Genomic DNA, 12,174 nt, shown 5'->3' with positions numbered 1-12,174 from the left:
CATTAAAAACATTTTTTTAAAAGAAAAAAAATCTAAAATCACAAGTACAGCATCAGATACAAAATGAATTCTTATTTATAGTGAAGAAATAAATCACTACAAACTAGATTATTATAATTATTTTTATTGAGGTATAACTTGTATTAAACCAGATATTTTAGTAAGATGACACATACCATAAATATCATAAAATCCAGACAAATATAATATTCTTATTAACTGCCTAACTCAGTCTTTTATATCTTTTTTTCTTAATCTTTTGATTGCATATTTTTTACATTTTCTTAATATGTCAATGATTTCATATTAGTATTTTCCAGTGGAGAAAGAGAAGAGAACCCCACCTTTAATGTGGCGATCCTGACTCGTTCATTTCCAACCTGGTTTCTTCTCCATGGCTCACATGCCTATTTCCAGGGCTGGGTGCCATAGGACATGCTCCAATAGCACAGTGACCTGTGTCTCTGCATCCTCATGTCCCCAGGTAAGCGGGCACAGCTGACATTGGCATGTTTCCAGAAGCCTTCCCTGCTTTGGGACTGCCAGCAGTAACTTCATGATCACACGGGAGGCACACATACATACTTGAACACAATACAGCTTGAAGTAAACACAAATCTGCTTTCCCTTTGGCCACATGTCAGAAAGCCTTTGATAATTTTAACCCCTCAACAAAAGGTCTTAACCAATGGCATATAAGGAATAGCATTTTAAATAAGTTTTACAGGAACCTATGGCTACATGAACAATTCATTAGTTTCATTATCTTCATGCTGAACATGCCTTGGTGCCCCTGCAGTTTTGTTTATGGATTCTAGAAGTACAATTTTGTTAGGAATATTTTGCCAAGACAAAACTGCAATATGATTTTTTTGTCCTTTCCCCTTTAACCTATTCATAAATCTTATAATTACTTTAGGGGAAAATGTACATTTCTCCTTCTGTTAAAATAAATTGCTAAAAATGTTCCCATTATCAACACAATTTGTGCTGTACTGAATTGGCTAGAGGTTAAGTGTGGAACAGCCTTGTCAGTTTCTCTCATTTTACCCATGGTAACTAGTAATCCAGTGTGAAGCCATTGGCTTAGGTTAATGTGAATATTTATAAATATGCGTTATATTTTTTCCTTAGATGAGAAGAAATCCAATTAATTAAAACATTTTAATGAGTTTGTTTTCACTTTTCTGCCCTTTTAGCAATCGAAAATGATGCTTAATATGTCACAGCTTATGATTGTGACCCCCTGTGGACAATTTCTGGAGCAGGACCTTGCATTTGCAGGCTGAAGTGGGACCCAAGAAGGCAGTTGGAGGAGCAGAGAGATGCCAGGTGAGACTGTCCTGCAGCATGTGGCTTTAAAACCATTGAACAAGCATCCGCCCCATCACCCAGGAAAAAAGAACGTGATTGTCTCAAACCTTTCCCATAAAACGAGTCTATATGGTTGAGAAAGAGGGAAGAGAAAAAGGCAACAAAGAAGGTGAAGTTTGTTGTACTCTGCATATACTTACAATGAAACTACCTACTTATGTTCTCAATTATTTGGATGCTTTGATGGATTTTTAAAGGAAAGTCTACTGGGATGATTTTAATGAACTCCACTTTCTGTTAAAGAAACTAAGGTATCATTTTAAACTTTCTGGGGATTTGATTATTTATTTATTTATTTATTTATTTATTTATTTATTTAAAGTTTATTTATTTTGAGACAGAGAGAGAGAGACAGAGACAGAGAGACAGAGAACACAAGCAGAGGGGAGGCAGAGAGAGAAGGAGAGAGAGAGAGAATCCCAAGCAAGCTCCCACTGGATGTGGGGCTCTAACTCATGAACTGTGAGATCATGACCTGAGCCAAAGTCCAGAGCAGACTCTTAACTGTCTGAGCCATCCAGATGCCTACGTTCTGGGTATTTTAAAGACTTGACTTTGCCACCATTCTCATAACAGTCCACTTTAAATTAGAGGAAGTGAGCAAAAAGAAAATCCATTAAAACTCTAATGAAGTTTCTTAAAGAAGCCATACCAATTTAGATACCTCAAGTCTACAAGGTCTTTTCATAATTTATACGAGCTGTGTTCTACACTGGTGTCTGTTGTCTAGTATTCCCCATTGTTATTTAGGCAATGAAACATAAGCTATACTCTATAAGCAAAGATGAATTTTAAAATTGTATCTTTTTTATAGTGTATTTGTGATTTATTTGTTACAAATTGCATCCATTTTCAAGAAAGCAACCATCATGTGGTTATTGTGAAAAATGTCATCTTTTAAAAATTGATGTTCTATGTTTTTGTGGATGTTCCATGTTTTATGTTTATATTCCATAAATATATTGTTTTTTACTAAGGACGAGTGGGACGGCCTTAGGCATCTCTGGTAAGGGCGTGTTATGGTTTTTCAAAATCATTTCCTGCATTGTTATTATAAGTTTGTGAGCTTAGAGTAAGAATAAATATATAAAAAGAATGTAAATAATAAAGACATCATGCCTTTGACTTTATCAGCTAGGAAGGCTGCTGTAAGATCTATGTAATAGTACACGGTAGGTAGAACTGGTTCTCTTTCCAGACCAAAAAAAGAAAAAAGAAAAAGAAAAAATCCGGAGTAGCTACTCACAAAATAAGAGATAAATATCACCACTGATAATGAATAAAACTAAAGAGAGGGAATACACTGTGACTCTGACTTTCCATACAAACGAAAGAGGAGGGTGGCATTGTTTGACAGCTATCATTATCTTTCCACTTCATTTGTGGCACCGGAGATAATACAGCCAAGCCATGTTCTCCACAGCGATTTAAGTATGACTGGGCAAAACACTGAGCCAGCTACTACAAATTCACCAAAGTTTTTCTAGGAAAAAAAGCTTTTTTTTTTCTTCTTTCTTAAGGAGTGAGACAGTCAGGCATGAAACTTGCCTTATCAGTTCTTTGGCTGTGAGAGACATGAGGTGATTCTGAATACAGTTACAGAATGGGATACTTCAGCTCTGGGATTATTTCTGGGATCCTGGGAGATGCCAGGAAAACCGACCAAAAGAAGCGTGCACGCTGCTGACCACGTGGCAGACTGGCACATGGGGGAGAATTGCCTCAGTGTCCCTCTAACTCTGGGGTTTTTGTGTATGCGGTTATGTTATCTATTTTTATTTCAGAATACAGTAAAGAAAGTGTTACCATATTCTGTTATTAAAGAAGACATTGGGTCTACTGGAGTTGAGAATTACGAAGATATAACATGAAGTCATATAGAAATCATACAGCAATAGGTAAGTTGTGAGTTCAGTAGCCGTTCAATAAAAATCAGGCATGCTATGCTGGTGAAAGTTTGGATAAAAAGCAGAGGGTCCAGCATTAGAAAGTTTGTGTTATACTCCATGTCATATTAACATGGTAAAATATCATGGCACTACTAAAGTTTATACATGGAAGTATATAGAAATGTGTTTATAATATGATGTTATGAGAACATAATGAAATAAATACAGTATGTACCTATGATTGGATCAATGAAAAATTAAGTGTCCAGGTAGGAGGTAACAGGTAAAACCATGATGGTGAAGCGATGGTGACAATATGAATAGCTATAGCATTTTATTATTTTGCAATATTGTGTTTTCTTTTAAATGAGGAAACAATGAGAAATGTTAAGTTGTTGTCTCTAGAAGGGAGAGATGAATGAAAGTCAAAAAATACAACTGAAATTTCATAGAAATGATAATCAGAGGAGAATTTGCCCTCAAGATCAATAAAACTCAAATAAGCAAACTAATCAGAAGAGTCAGAAAGAAAAGGAAAGTTATTTCACGAAGGGAAATAGGCTGCTTTCTATGGGGTCACCAGGCTGGAGAAGAGAACTGTTCTCACTTCCCATTGGAAAATTCAATCAGAATTCAGTGAAGCTAGAAAGGGCATGAATTACCCTCCGAGTGGGCGGTGGAACTGATAATCATCGCATCCCGTTTTATCTGGTTTGTGTCATGATTTTGAAATGGATGACGAACACCAAAGGAGTCATGAGTAGGATTTTCAAGGCAAAAACACTTTGGTTCCTAGGTAAGCCTACATGAAACACTGTACTACAGTCAAAAGACAACTGTCCTTGTCAAATGACCAGTGTCAAGCCATCCCCAGTATCTGCAGGGCACGCATTTGGACTTTGTGAGCTGTCACCTTTTCACTCCCCTTTGTGTGACAGCATAAGTGATTTGATGTCACACAAAGCCTTTGTCGCTTTATTCCTATCATGATTCATTAATTGATTTAATCAGTATTCGCTGAGGTTTTTCTTCTTGCCAGATATTCTTTAAAACACGGGTTAGACCCGTGAGCAATAACAAAGTAAAATCTCTCTCTCATGGAACTTACATTCTATTTGGGGCTGGGGGTAAATCAAAAGTAACAAACTATAAACAACTAGCATAACAATAAGGAAACTATACAATGTTTTTCTGATGGTAAAAATAAAGAAGCCTCAATATCCTATAAGTTTTTTTCATAACTTAAGTCTAGTTTGAAGCAAGAGAGACTATCTCACACTGAGCTAATGAATAAAGTACCAAATATAGAGAAAAGGATCAATAATTTCAATCTTAGATCAGAGCAGGATTCTCATGGGTAAGATATATTTCTAATATTATTAACTATTTTCTATCAAAAACAATTCAATAAATTACTATTTCCTGAATATTTGTGTTCATAAATATTTACATGCAATCAAATATTAAAATAAATATATAGATAGATAGTCTTATATAGTTGCCAAATACTATTATAAATCTACTCTTGTAAATCAGTTTCTCTTTTTTTCAACTGTTATATCAGTTTCAAATTCTCCAGAGCTGCTGGGTCTGTGGTCCTAATTGATTAGTTTTCCTCGCTCACTCTCTAATTCTCTCTTACATATTTAGTTGGTTTCCATTCCTGATGAATATTTCTTTGGGCTCTACAATTCCATGTTTTTAATAGGGTGGGAGTAGGGAGAAAAGATGTTAATTATCTATGTCAAGGAACGTCAAAACAAATTTTTAACAATTTGTTTTGCATCTGGTAAGGAGATCTTGTAAAACCACCACCTGACAAAACCTAATTTGTAGCAAAGATTGTGCTTCTAGAAGTGATCTCATTCCCGGTAAAGGAACTGGATATTTGAACCACCACTCAGAAAGGAGGTGTTGCTAGGAGACCAAGTTCTACACTGCACACAAGAAAATCTAGCTTTGCCCTCAGCTAACCATGACCGGTCCTTGTTCTGCACCTCCATTCATTAGTAATGAAGGTCTTATCAACCTCACGATTAAATAATCAAACTTAAGAACCAATAGGAGAATAAAGAATAAGACAAAGTGATCAGCTTTAGTGACTAGTGAAAAACGTGTTGGATTAACCATTGTAAAAAAATTCTGGAGCGCCTGGGTTGCTCAGTTGGTTAAGCATCCAATTTCGGCTCAGGTCATGATCTCCAGATTTGTGAGTTGGAGCCCCCCATCAGACTCTGCACTAATAGTGCTTGGGATTCTCTTTTGCTCCCCCTCTCTCAGCACCCCCCCCCCCCACTTATGCAAGTGCACACTCTTGGGCCGCTCGTGTGCTCTCTCTCTCTCAAAATAAATAAACTTAAAAAAAATCCCAAGGCTTTATGTCTTATCAATGCAATTAAAATATATAGACATATTCTTTTGCATTTGGATCAAGTTTCTGTTTTAGTATTTTAAATCACTGCATAAGGTTTATTTACTTGCTTAACGCTTTCTCCTCTCCTGTTCACAGGCTATTCATCCATAGTTCAGTGTTCTTTACTTTGTAAACAAGGGATTAAATTCTTGTTTGAGATTGCCACTAAAAAAAAGCCCATCTCTAGATATGAATGTGTCTCCTATTTTTGAATAAAAATAAAGGCTCTATAGTCCATTACATTTCTCTTATTTGTAGTAACTATCAGAAAGCTTGGAGGCAAACTTCCTACCAAATACTTTAAATCTCATCCTCCTGCATACATTTTGATTCATTTCTTTGGGCTCTGTTTGGCTTTAGCCTTAAAATTTTTTTTTCACACTATATTTTATTTTCTAAGCCATCTCTAGCCCTTTCAGAATGAGACAGGACATAAATCCCCAGGACATAATACTGGGTAGAGCTGGAAAAACTTCGTACAGGAAAAGTGTTTTTGTTGTTGTTTTGTTTTTTTGTTCCTCCTATGCCATAAAACACGTGCATCTTCCTGAGCGGAACATTGAAAGTTAACTTTAATGCAACACCTATGCATCTCTAATGTGTCCCGCTTCTCTTTTCCCTTCTGCAAAAGAGCCGGCAACTGTGTTAATTCAAGGATGGCATTCAGCTGCAGGCATCAAAAGCAAAAACCAAAATACCTGTAGAGTTCAGAGGTCCTACAAATACTTTGATTCTGTTTTGCCTTCGGTCGCCTTTTGTACTTTGATGTTCTTTGAAACTCAAAGTGATAAACTCTATGTTAAACAAAATTAGGTTGTGTTCAATTTATTAATCAGTTCTTCATGGTAAGATTTTTACCCATTCAATAGATGATGGGAAGAGGTGTAGAAAGAGAAAAAATAAGAAGGCATGTTGTAAAATTCCAAGATAGAAGAATCACACTCTATTACCGCAATTTAACGAAATTGTAATCCAATGAATTCTCTAATTTGAGATCCTTTTGAGGATTTCAACAGTGGAATCATTCCAGAAAAATATTTGTGTGCAAGTATTTAGGCCCAGACTCTTCTTGAAATCTTTACATATATGTTCACTTTATTCAACTTTATAGTCATGGCATGTGCTCAATGTATACTTAAAAAGAGGCTGTCCTAAATCTGTTTCTAATTAGAAAAGAAATTCCTAATTTTCTTAGTTAATGCATTAGACTAAGGAAAGGGTTTGAAGGCTGTTTCCTGTGGCTCCCTGGGGCTTCTCCAAAGTGCCTCCATGCCATCCCAAAAAGCAACTGAAAGGAGTTGCCAACACCCTCTACTCTCTAGAATAACTTTTACCTGTCGAATAGAACAGAGGAAACATATGATTTTCTTTGAAAGTGGCTAGAAATAATATTTTGTTAAAAGAAAAATTCGGAAACCATGAGGTTAATGTATTGTGCAGACACTCCTTCCTTTTAAGTGTGAATGTATTACCAAGGAACCACGATATGGAGAGAAATGATCATTTATAAAGCATATCAGGGTAAACAGGTTTACATGGTTGGTATGCTATTTCCAAATGGAAAGACTGTTATTTAGAAAATTAAGCCGATGAGGGCTTCTGGAGCACAGAAACTGGAAACTGTCTGGCTCGTGTCACAATTCTCAAAAAAGCAAGACTGATTGGGCGTCCCCATGGGAGAACCTGGCAGCCAGATCTCAGCTCAGGATGCAGAGCCCCATGGCCAGGGATTCTGCAGGGCTGGGGGAAAGAACGTGCTGCACATGGGCTTTCACAGATGGCCGGTCGGATATTGACAATGTGTTCAGTTTAGGCTCTAGTTTCAATGTTTTCAAATGACTCTTTTAGTGATATCTGAGGACGTGCTTAGACCTTTTATTTTTTTGTCACCCCAAATTATTTAGTCATCTGCGATACTTTTCACTTCTGAACATAACATCAAGCTTACAATATGCAAAGCTTTTTGCCTAATAGATTCCTTTCTAAGTAGAGGCTTCCAGGATTCAACATAAACAATACGTATTTTTTTCATGAAGTCGGAAAATCTTGATGAAATCCTTTTATTTTCCTGTTGACCTCTAAAGACAGCATAAGAATTTAGCAGGTGTAAAATCTACTTTTGCCCCCCTCTCCCCAAGTCCCTTTTGATAATCAAGTTTATGATGGAGTTGGGGGGTATTTTAAGAAGAAAATGATGTACACAGAGACTTGCAAAAAGTTCAAAACTGTCCTGAGGAACTTGGCAGAGAAAATGAACAACTGTGCCCTCAAACTACTTTCAGCAAAAGCTTTTTAGCGTGTTTCTCAACGAATGTGGCAAACTTAACTCTTTAAGGAATAAGCAGCAGGTACTGTTTATTATTTTAATTTTTCTGATTAACAGTGAAGCTGTTTACACCCAAGAATCAAACAACACGTTTTCTAGTGAGTATATTTCTTACTGAAGTGTTCTTCAAGCACGCTGAGGATCAGACATATGTCCTACACAAGATCACATACAATTCAGTAATCGAGATGCTCTGCAGTAGAGGCAACTGTAGCTCCCTGACACCAATCACAGGAAAGCCGTGAAGTTCCCAATAAATAGAGTGTGATTATCAGCATGTTATGCAAGCTGCAGCAGAGGGCATGTCTTTTATTATCCCCATGGAAACCTCTCGCATAAAGCCCATAGAAATCATTTGCAAATATAAATATGAATGGAACCGTACTTACTTTTGATGTTTGTAGCATCCATATTAATAGCAGTAAATCATATAAAGACAGTTCGCTTTCTGTTTCCATTTACAAAAAAATATGAAATGCATACTATCCAATAAGCAACAGGTACATAAAATGCCATTTGCATCAGCGTGCTGAGAAAGGTAACTCGCATGTAAGTAACTCAATTGTAAAGCACTGCAAAAGAGATGCCAAATGCAAGCACTGTATCACAAATATATTTTTCAAAGCATGGGTTACATCTGTAAGGAAAGTATGATGGAGAGGAATTCTGACAGGAAAGGGGCGAGAAGAAAATAACCCAAAATTAAATTAACAGAAGGTTATTAGTTCTATTTGCAGTTACTAGATTATTTTTAAAGATATGAAACGGTAATAAATCTAAACTGTTACATTTCATGTAATTCCAAAGAAAAAGAAGAAAACACAAACAAAACCCAGGGAGAAAAATTGGCAGTCTTGGGTTATCAAGTTTTCTAGCCATTAACACATTCCAGTGACTTAGTAACAGTTCAACTAAGAATTAAAAACAAAACCAGGAAAAAAGTGCTTATATCCAGCAGCAGTTATCCAAGACCTATGAGATATCAAAATCTAAGCAAACTAGAAATTTCAGTGGGAGTCTACTTATATTCCTACTTTCCTTCTTTGTTCTACTGATGCTGGCTGGTATCCTTTGGAACAGCTTCCTTATGTGAGAGAAATGGGTAAGCAATTTTAACATTCTATGCAATAGACAAAAGTATATATTGGGTGAAGAGGTTTCTTTTTCATATTTTAATACTAGACAGGCGCATACAAAGCAATCCTCTCCAAAACTTTTATTTGTTTTCAGGAAAAGAAATAGAAATTCAGACTGCAGGCTGAAGCTTACTTAGTGAAAATAACAAGCAAACAAAAAAAGCAGGAAATTTGTCATCAAGATGGAAAAAATAAACACTTATTATTCCAAGGACATTGTGACAGAGAGCATTTTATACTAGATTTTGACACGTTAGTTGGAAGTTCTGGCAGTAATTAGCAGCATGATCTTAGGTGACTCAAATAAACTTTCTAGTTTCTTTCTCTACAAAGGGAGGGAGTTAAACCAAATGATTTCAAAATCTTTTCAAATCCTAACACTACTATTTTACTTTACAACAAGGTAAAGGAAAATTCAAAAATAAACATTCCAAATGGCTTTATGAATCTTTTTTTTTTTTTTTGTAGAAAATATGGTTTCAAAAATCAACTTCATTTGGTGGCTTGTATTTTTTAGATTACATCTAATTTTAACAGATAAAAATCTACTGGGCACTCTGAGATAGATTTATGTAACAAAGTACTATTATTCTTTAAAGAAAATTACTTCAAAAGCCTGTTATTGTCTTAGTGTCATGACAATTAAATTGTCTACCCTTAACGATCAATACGGTTGGTTAATCAGCAGTCATGATCAAAATTTTGCTCTTAAAAAATATTTCCCTCTCATGTTACTGCAGAGCAAATATTTAATTTCTGAAATGTTTTGCAAGTAGCATCTTGCTCTTATCTTAACTTTTTTCCACTACCAGGAAAGGCTATATCTCATCTATCTGACCTGAAGTTAAATAATCATTGTTAGTAAGTCTTAACATAATATAAAAGTAAAAAAATAAGTTAAGATGTTATATTTTGTAATATTAAGATTCATAAAGAAAGTGACTTCACTAGAAAGAATATAAAGACAATGGGAATGTAAAATATTGTAAGATAGATTTTTCATTCAACAGCATCTGAGCCCCTGGGCAATACGGTCTTTTCAGCCCCAAATGCTGCACTTGGCTATTTACTGTCAGAATTGAACAAGAGTACCTACCAAGAGGTGACGGAGAGGGTCACCTGGACACCAAATACATTCCTTGAGTCTGCATTACGTAACCTCATCCTGCTTCCTCCTGGGAAGGTCAGGACTGTACTTCCTGCCTGCTTGTCCATGGACACATAGACTCAGGCAACAACCTTAGCCGACAGTTTAACAAAACCCATGTTCCAAACCTTGATATAGGGGTTCATCCTTTAGGAACCAGGACATCTAACCCTGGAGCCCAGCACTGTGGGGAAAATAGACACACACAGGTCTTTGGGAAGGATAAGTGGGGTCATTTCGACTTCCATCCCTGAAGATCCAGACACCACGGGGTACAGACAAATCATCCATACTGTGCCCTACCCAACTTCCTCACCCACAGAATCCTTGTGCTTGAAGATAGCTGTTTTACATGACTAAGTGTTGGGGTGGTTTATCACGATAGCAGCAGTAGTATTGGTTTTAGTATTAAGAGTGGAGTGCGAAGCTGATAAAAACCTAAAATATGCAGCACACTGGCTTTGGGACTGGGAAGAAGTTGGAAAAGCTTTCAGGAGATTGTTAGTCCAAGTTGGACAAAAGAGGACACTTGTTACGCACAGGCAAAATTTCAGCAAAACTATTTTCTGCAATAACGGCTAATAGAAAATATACCTGAGGAATATGGTGACCTGGCTAGATTAGCAAGCAGTGTTGAAAATGCATTTGGTTATCAGCTGCTAACTTAGAAAGTGAGAGAGAAGAGAGATGAGCTAAAAGAGTAAGTTAAAGGAGCCAGCACTTACAGGCTATGAAAATAAAGCTGCTTCTCATTCTCACAATTGGATGAGTCTTGAGGACGTCATAGGAAAATATAAGTGTATCTTCATGCAAGGGAGAGGTGAATTGTAAGCCTATGGGAAGACTACAATATATTGTATTTTCAAAAGATGGCCACACCAGTCTACACCCTACCCAAGATGCTATTTTTGCAATGAGATTGTGACGCTCCTCCTCCTATAAAAAGGCTGGGTCTATGCAGCACCACCCGAAATCTACTGGACTTTTGTGACTTCCTTGGTCAATAGCAGAGGGGAAAGATAACGCTATGTGATCTCTGGGGTCAATCATAAAATGTCATGCATCCAAGTTTGCTTTTGGAGAAGGCTTGCTCTCAGTAACCATTTGCATACTGTGAGGAAGTCCAAAGTAGCCATTTAGAGAGACCACAGAAGAAGGTCACTGGTAAATGTTCTATTTGAAAGCCCACCTGAGATCCAAGATACAGTTGGCACTAACACCCTCACATGTGAGTGAAAACACCACCATTTCCTTCCAGTCACCATCTGTCAGGTGAACTCGGCTTTTGAGTCTCCCCAGCTAAGGCTCCAGAGACGATTTGTTCTCGCTGTGTGCTATCCTTAGCTCTAACACAAAGAATGCAAGTATTGTTTTATGCTACTAAACCTGGAGTGGTTTGTTTGTAATAGATAACTGATAAATTCTGAAGCAATTTTGAAAAACGAATCAAACACACTTTAATGTTTACATTTTTGTTCATTAGATGTTTACTTTGAAAAGATTTCAGTTCTGCTTTCTTATAAATATAGAGGTTTTCTTACAAATCTGAGATAGGACCAACACAGTGGTCATGTATTTTAAAATACATGAACATAGTTTTCCTTAGTGAAATAGGGAATTTTGCATTTTTCTTCATGAGCTCAGATTTCTCTTATATACCCCTTAAGGGGTGCCTCAGCGATTCAGTCGGTTGAGCGTCCGACTTCGGCTCAGTCATGATCTCATGGTTTGTGGGTTCGAGCCCTCCATTGTGCTCTGTGCTGACAGCTCGGAGCCTGGAGCCTGCTTCGGATTCTGTGTCTCCCTCTCTTTTTGCCCCTCCCCTGCTCATGCTCTCTCTCTCTCTCTCTCTCTCTCTCTCTCTCAAAAATGAATAAACATTAAGAGAA

The sequence above is a fragment of the Panthera pardus genome, unplaced genomic scaffold (assembly GCF_024362965.1).
Source record: "Panthera pardus isolate Hobbes unplaced genomic scaffold, ASM2436296v1 HiC_scaffold_10, whole genome shotgun sequence".
In the NCBI taxonomy this organism is placed as follows: domain Eukaryota; kingdom Metazoa; phylum Chordata; class Mammalia; order Carnivora; family Felidae; genus Panthera; species Panthera pardus.
The sequence above is the reverse complement of the archived record's forward strand: the minus strand, read 5'-3'. Positions refer to the sequence as shown.